Below are 7,198 nucleotides of genomic sequence, written 5' to 3'. Positions count from 1 at the left end.
GGTTCTCCACCGAGACGCTCATTTTTGCCTAAGCCGCCCTTTCGGGTTTTCAACTTAGCGAGCTATTCTGTTTTTCATTTGCATATACTTTTTTTAGGCAAAGTATTTCTTGACTGCATCTGAATTCACAGGACGAGTGAAATCCTCCCCATCCATTGTTGTAAGAATCAAAGCTCCGCCTGAAAAGGCTCTCTTAACAACATATGGACATTCATAGTTTGGAGTCCACTTGCCCCTGGAATCGGGCGCGAAAGACAAGACTTTCTTGAGCACGAGGTCACCTTCTCGGAACACGCGAGGCTTGACCTTCTTATCGAATGCTTTCTTCATTCTCTGCTGATATAACTGACCATGGCACATGGCAGTCAACCGCTTCTCTTCAATCAAATTCAGTTGGTCATAACGACTTTGAATCCATTCAGCATCAGTCAACTTGGCTTCCATCAAGACTCTCATTGATGGGATCTCCACCTCTACTGGGAGAACAACCTCCATGCCGTAAACAAGAGAGAAAGGGGTTGCCCCTGTTGAAGTGCGGACAGATGTACGATAACCATGCAAAGCAAATGGCAGCATCTCATGCCAATCTTTGTACGTAACTGTCATCTTCTGGATAATCTTCTTGATATTCTTGTTAGCAGCTTCAACAACCCCATTCATCTTAGGTCTGTAAGGAGAGGAGTTATGGTGTGCAATCTTGAACTCAGCGCACAACTCATCCATCATCTTATTATTCAGATTAGATCCATTATCAGTAATGATCTTATCTGGCACACCATAACGGCAAATCAGCTGATTCTTGATAAACTTCACAACCACCTGCCTGGTCACATTTGCATATGATGCGGCTTCAACCCATTTGGTGAAGTAGTCAATTGCTACGAGAATAAACTTGTGTCCGTTGGACGCTTTCGGTTCAATCATGCCGATCATGTCGATTCCCCACATAGAGAAAGGCCACGGTGATGAAATCACATTCAGAAGTGTCGGAGGAATATGAATCTTATCCGCGTAAATCTGACACTTGTGGCATTTCTTCATATATTTGCAACAGTCAGACTCCATTGTCAGCCAATAGTAGCCTGCTCTCAGCATCTTTCTAGCCATGGCATGTCCATTGGAATGAGTACCAAATGAACCCTCATGGACCTCAGTCATCAACAGGTTTGCATCGTGTCTATCCACGCATCTGAGCAAAACCATGTCCAAATTTCTCTTATACAACACTTCACCACTGAGGTAGAAACTGCCTGACAACCTTCTCAAAGTTTTCCTATCTTTCACAGATGCCCCAGGCGGGTATACCTGGTTCTGGAGGAAATTCTTGATATCAAAATACCAAGGCTTGTCATCATTCACTTCTTCAACTGCAAATACGTAAGCTGGTCTATCCAAGCGCATCACGGCAATGTTGGGTACTTCATTCCAATACTTGACCAAAATCATGGAAGCAAGCGTAGCAAGCGCATCTACCATCCGATTATCTTCTCGAGGAATATGATGAAAGTCAACTTCTGTAAAGAACGTTGAAATCCTCCTCGCATAATCTCTGTATGGAATGAGACCTGGCTGATTCGTCTCCCATTCACCCTTGATCTGATTGACAACCAGGGCCGAATCACCATACACATCAAGATGCTTGATTCTTAAATCAATACATTCTTCTAATCCCATAATACAGGCTTCATATTCAGCCATGTTATTCGTGCATTTGAAAGTTAGCCTTGCTGTAAACGGAATATGCGTGCCATGAGGAGTAATGATTACTGCCCCAATTCCATTTCCGTACTGATTTACAGCGCTATCAAACACCAACGTCCATCTGGAACCAGGTTCCGGACCTTCATCAAGTGTAGGCTCATCACAATCTTTCATTTTCAAATACAGAATCTCCTCGTCGGGGAAGTCGTACTGAACAGACTGATGATCTTCAATCGGCTGGTGCGCTAAATGGTCAGCCAAGATACTACCTTTGATAGCTTTCTAAGCTCGATACTCAATATCATACTCAGACAACAACATCTGCCAACGGGCAATCCTCCCGGTTAAAGCAGGCTTCTCGAAAATATACTTAATTGGATCCATTCTGGATATCAACCAAGTTGTATGATTTATCATGTACTGGCGCAAACGCTTAGCAGCCCAAGCCAAAGCACATCACGTCTTCTCAAGCATAGAGTATCGAGACTCACAATCAGTAAACTTCTTACTGAGGTAGTAGATAGAAGATTCTTTCTTCCCTGATTCATCTTGTTGACCGAGTACACAACCCATCGAGTCTTCAAGAACAGTCAAATACATAATCAGGGGTCTTCCTTCTACAGGCGGAGACAAGATCGAAGGTTCAGACAGATACTCTTTGATACTGTCGAAAGCTTTCTGGCAATCCTCGGTCCAATCATGAGACTGATCTTTCCGGAGGAGCTTGAGTATCGGCGCACATGTGGCAGTCATGTGGGATATAAATCTGGAAATATAGTTCAAGCGGCCAAGAAAACCTCGGACTTGCTTCTCAGTTTTGGGTGCAGGCATCTCTTGTATTGCTTTGACCTTGGCAGAATCAACTTCAATACCTCTCTCGCTAACAACGAAACCCAACAACTTGCCGGAACGGACTCCAAATGTGCATTTGTTCGGATTCAGACGAAGCCTGAACTTCCTCAGACGCTGAAAAAGCTTCAACATATGCTCAACATGTTCAACTTCCATTCGGGACTTAGCAATCATATCATCAACATAGACCTCTATCTCCTCGTGCATCATATCATGAAACAAGGTAGTCATAGCTCGTTGATACGTGGCTCCGGCGTTCTTCAAACCGAAGGGCATCACTCGATAACAGAATGCTCCCCAAGGTGTGATGAATGTTGTCTTCTCCATATCCTCGGGTGCCATCTTGATTTGATTATAACCGGAAAATCCGTCCATAAAGGAAAAGACTTTGAATTTAGCTGTATTGTCTACCAACATGTCAATGTGTGGTAGAGGAAAATCATCTTTTGGACTAGCCTTATTCAAATCTCTGTAATCAACACACATACGGACTTTTCCGTCCTTCTTAGGCACAGACACAATATTGGCCACCCATTGAGGATATGTAGAAGTCACCAGAAACCCCGCATCAATTTGCTTCTGAACTTCCTCTTTGATCTTCACTGCCATATCTGGATGAGTTCTTCTGAGCTTCTGCTTCACAGGCACGCACTCAGGCTTCAAAGGCAGGAAATGTTGCATAATATCTGTATCTAGACCCGGCATGTCTTCATATGACCAAGCAAAGATATCGGAATATTCTCGTAGCAAACTGATCAACCCCTTCTTGACAGACTCTTCAAGAGGTGCCCCAATCTTCACCATACGAACACAATCCTCAGACCCCAAGTTGACTGTTTCCAGATCTTCGAGATGCGGCTGAATGATCTTCTTCTCGTGCTCAAGGAGACGGGTAATCTCATCAGGAATCCCTTCAACATCATCTTCCTCTGCCTCAAATACAGGGAATTCAAAATTGGGAGATGGCGTTGGATCATTATGTTCAATGGGTTTTAGAATCAACCTGCATAATGATTTTGGTTAATTAAAAACTTGAGAATTTAAACAAGCAAACCATTATGCAGATGAAAAGATTGATTTTATTCTTGTTTTTATGGGTTTTTTGTGATCACTGATTTCATGCAAAAAGCGAAAAGTGAAAACAAATGGAAAAACAAATGTTTAACAATGCATTAATTGAATGAAGTATCATTGTATAAATGCTGCCAACAATGTCATCACTTCTCCTTTTGGCATGGGAGAAGGGTTTTGAACAAAGTGAACCATTACTCTGATCTATGAATGACTGTAGGAACATCTACAGCGACCCAATTGTGGCAGACACCACCAGGTATGATGAAGTTGCTCAAGTCCTCTGCATCCTCTTCCAGAATAGCAGCAGCTTCTTCAGGTTGATCAGCATGGATGAAACCTCCACCCTTGAACAAACCTTGCTCGTTGAATGCCCCAGACGAATAGCCAATGCCAACCCGGGATCTATTATCTTCAAGCTCAATCATCTTCCCTAAACTAGCAACTGCACCACATTCAATGGCCAGTTTCGCATCTCGATAGGAAGCAAATGAAGGAGACTTCTTCTCAATTGGCTCAACAACAGATAAAGCTTGGAAAGGTGTTCCAACTTCATCCTCAGCGTCAATATATGAGAAAGAAGACAAGTGGCTAACCAGGAGAGCCTTTTCTCCCCCTACCACAACCAATTTCTTATTCTTCACGAATTTCAGCTTCTGGTGTAGGGTGGATGTTGTAACACCCCGATAATAATATGGTAATTATTTAAATTAAGTTAATAATATATTTATTAATTTAATTAGATAATTGGATTATTATTATTATTATTTTGGAATAATATTATTGGATTTTATTATTGGAGTATATAAGTGGGAATAATAAAAAGTCCCAATTTTTGGAAAAAGGTTTTCACGTGAAAAGGAAAAACAGAGCAAGCGGCTGAAAGGGGGAAAGGGCAAAGAGGCAGAGCAAGAGAAGAGGAAAAGCTTGAAGCTAACGGAATTTTCCGGATTAACTCAGGTACGGGGGGTTTATCGTCGTTTGATGGGTCTTATGGGATAACATGTAATGGGTAGTGATAAACCATGAATTTGACTCTGATTAGACTGATGTATGCTGAATCTGTGAAACATTTGATGAACGAAATTTGGATCCCAATTGGAAGAAATTCGTAGGAATTAGATGTAGTAAGGTTAGTAAATTGCGTTGTCGAAATGTGTATGATTGGTATCTGATAATATGGTTGATCGTTGTGTAAAATTGGACTGTGGAAGGTTGGGTTTGGAAGATCTCGTAGCAGAGAAAACCCATAGCAGATCCGGAAAACTGGATTCTGGTCATACGCGTATGGCACTAGGCGATACGCGTATGGGAGGGCTTGGAAAAGGGGAAAATTGGCGCTGATACGCGCCATACGCGTGTGATACGCGTATCCTGTGCGTGGTACGCGTATGGGGTAGACCATACGCGTATGAGTGAAAAAGATGATGTTTTGAACGTGAAATTGTCTCTGTTGGTACGCGTATGGGCGTGGGCAATACGCGTATGGACTTGGTCAGGAATGGGCAATACGCGTATGGGCATAGGCAATACGCGTATGGGCAGACTTGTGGTTTTTCTGAACTGTTGTTGTGCAGTTTTTGGTTGTTTAGGCTGAGTGATGTAACTTAGCTGATGTATGACGTAGTAGGGATCATTTCCCGTTGTTTTGAGTAGTATAGTATTGGTAGAGTGTGCTAGTACTGTGTTTGATTATGCGGCATGATATGATATGCTTTTGTGATAAAAATGTGTTGATGATGTGTGATAGTATGCATGATGCTGTGAATGTATCAGTTATGTATGCATTTGTGAATAGACTGTTTTATGGCTTAGAGTGTGAGCATAAGTCTATTCTTGAATTGTTGTTGTTGTTGTTGCATTGCTAGGTGATTAGCATGCATATTGTGGGCCTTTAGGGTGGTAGCTAATTCCCATGGTGAGGAATTAGTGAGTAAATCATTTTGATTATTGTTGATGTTTGCATGCTAGGTGATTAGCGTGCATAGCATAGCCCTTGGGGTGGTAGCTAATTCCCATGGTGAGGAATTAGTGAGTGAGTCACTATGTCTCAAATGAGTGGGACTAGTGAGCTTAGTAGCCGTGCCTGGATTTGGACGGTGAGGTTGAACTATATGTTCACAAATAGTCGGTACCGCATGCATGGAGTCTCATTGCATAATATATGTATGGCGTATAATATGAATGGATGTATTCCAATATTATACGTGTGTTTGTGTTGGTGTTGAGTTGATGTGCTGTTACTGAATATATGTTTGGATTAGGGTGATGAAGTGTGTTAAATTACTTAACATGACATGATATTTTATAATACTTATTATATCGATTGAGGAACTCACCCTTACAACTGTTTTTCAGGTAACGAGCAGTGATTGAGTAGGAGCTAGTACTTGGAGTCTAGAGTAGTTCCTTAGTGGGTCATGCTCTGATAGATGTAACATCGGGAAGGGATGTTTTAAATGTTTTACTGTTGGTTGTGAACCATTTTACATGTAATGTGTTACATGTTTTGATTGATTTGATTTATATCCGCTGCGATTTATGCGAATGTTTATTTGATTAAATAAAGAGCATGACTGTTATTTTGAAACATGGTGTGAAGTGATTATGTGACACCCTTAACTGCATAATTACTCTGAGGTTGTATTTTGATATTTAATTAAATTATTGGGGTATTTTAGAAGGGTGTTACATTAGTGGTATCAGAGCATAGTCGGTCGAGTCGAGTCGTAATTTTTCTGTTTTCCCTGTACGGGATAGGTGTTGTGTAACCCTATCAGTACTTATTGATTTAGCTTGTTGGGTTTTCAGAATAGAGATGGCTGGAAGAGGTAGAGATGATGCTGCGATTGCTGAGGCTCTGGGTATGCTAGCTGGAGTACTTGGAGGGAATCCGAATGTGGTGGGAATGGGAGCTGCTCGTCAACTGAGTGAGTTCCAGAAGAACAATCCTCCAATATTCAAGGGAGCATACGATCCAGATGGCGCTCAGAAGTGGTTGAAGGAGATAGAGAGAATCTTCCGAGTAACTGAGTGTGCCGATAACCAGAAGGTCAGGTTCGGTACGCATATGCTGTCAGAGGAAGCTGATGATTGGTGGGTTGCTACCCGCACTGAGTTGGAAACTGCTGGGAATGCTGAGATCACTTGGGCTGTGTTCAGAGAGAGATTCCTGAGGAAGTATTTTCCAGAGGATGTCAGAGGAAAGAAAGAGATAGAGTTTTTGGAATTGAAGCAGGGTAACAGGTCTGTTACTGAGTATGCTGCTAAGTTCACAGAGCTGTCAAAGTATTACACTCCCTATAACGAGGCTACTGGGGAATTTTCAAAGTGTGTGAAGTTTGAGAACGGGTTGCGTCCCGAGATTAAACAGGCTATTGGATATCAGCGGATCAGAGTGTTTTCTGACTTGGTTGACTGTTGCAGGATATTTGAACAGGATTCCAAGGCTAGAACAGAGAGCTATCAGCAAAGGGTTGATAGGAAAGGCAAGAATCAGAATGATCGTGGGAAACCGTATGCAGCTGGCAAAGGTTTCCAGAGACAGAGTGGGATGAAGAGGCCTAGTGGGGGA

Source organism: Lathyrus oleraceus, chromosome 7 (assembly GCF_024323335.1).
Source record: "Lathyrus oleraceus cultivar Zhongwan6 chromosome 7, CAAS_Psat_ZW6_1.0, whole genome shotgun sequence".
Taxonomy (NCBI): Eukaryota; Viridiplantae; Streptophyta; class Magnoliopsida; order Fabales; family Fabaceae; genus Lathyrus; species Lathyrus oleraceus.
Note: the sequence above shows the minus strand (reverse complement) of the source record.